Source organism: Anneissia japonica, unplaced genomic scaffold (genome assembly GCF_011630105.1).
Source record: "Anneissia japonica isolate Jap-2015-1 unplaced genomic scaffold, ASM1163010v1 scaffold153327_len973_cov94, whole genome shotgun sequence".
Lineage (NCBI taxonomy): Eukaryota > Metazoa > Echinodermata > Crinoidea > Comatulida > Comatulidae > Anneissia > Anneissia japonica.
The window spans coordinates 1-973 of NW_022704354.1; the positions used below are offsets into that span (position 1 = coordinate 1).

At 47.9% G+C, this 973-nt stretch overlaps 1 pseudogene; it reads left to right on the forward strand.

The window, feature by feature from the left end:
- The first annotated feature begins 340 nt into the window (after positions 1–340).
- On the forward strand, positions 341–459 carry LOC117104602 (annotated as a pseudogene).
- The last annotated feature ends 514 nt before the right edge of the window (positions 460–973 follow it).

The following is a 973-nucleotide window of genomic DNA, read 5'->3' on the forward strand; positions in this document are numbered from 1 at the left end:
AATTGCACTCTCATACCTTAAAAATCATACAGGTACTTGTTCATATCAACAATACGCAATTAATTAGCTGGTGTTAGGCCGGTTCGAGGGTCGTTTGAACAAAACGGCAGTCTTCTTCTGTCTAAGGCATCCTAGTTAGTGCCGTAGTAAAATGGTTGGTTTATTGTTCAACACCGGTGTTTGTAAAAAATGTACTCGCGCAGCAGAGTGGTCAGGGGAGTCAGAGGAAATCCCCGTTAGACAAGCGTGCGTTGATATGAAACGTCATCAATCATAGCTTCAGGATTGGATTATTATGCTATATGCCGAGATTAACTATGAGTGGAAATACCACTCACATGTCTACGGCCATACTTCTTTGAAAACACCGGTTCTCGTCCGATCACCGAATTTATGCAACGTCGAGCCCGGTTAGTACTTGGATGGGTGACCGCCAGGGAATACCGGGTGCTGTAGACTTTTTACATTTTTCCTCCAAAATTCTAAAGTAGGGGTGCGTGAGAGTCCACACGACCTCGGGCCAACATAGTTGGGGCTGAGGTGCAAATATTTTGAGAATATGGAACTCTAAGTGCCCGGAAATTGCACTCTCATACCTTAAAAATCATACAGGTACTATATGTTCATATCAACAATACGCAATTAATTCACTGGTGTTAGGCCAGTTCGAGGGTCGTTTGAAGTATGACGAAACGAGAGACACGGTGATCATCAAAGGGAAACCCATCAGTAGGGCGGATTCGTCTATATCGAGCATGATCGACACCAGACACCAGATCGTCGAACGTGGCGGTGCCGGCGACGACGACGTGGACGACTCCGGACGGACGACCTCCGAACGACCGAGGCGCCAACCTACGACGTACTCGCGCAAGGAGAGCAAGAAAGCAGAGGACCGTCCAACACCAAATCCTGCTCGCTCCAGAAGTCCCGTAGTCGAGTTCGACCGACCTTTGCAGGTTGTGCCACCCGT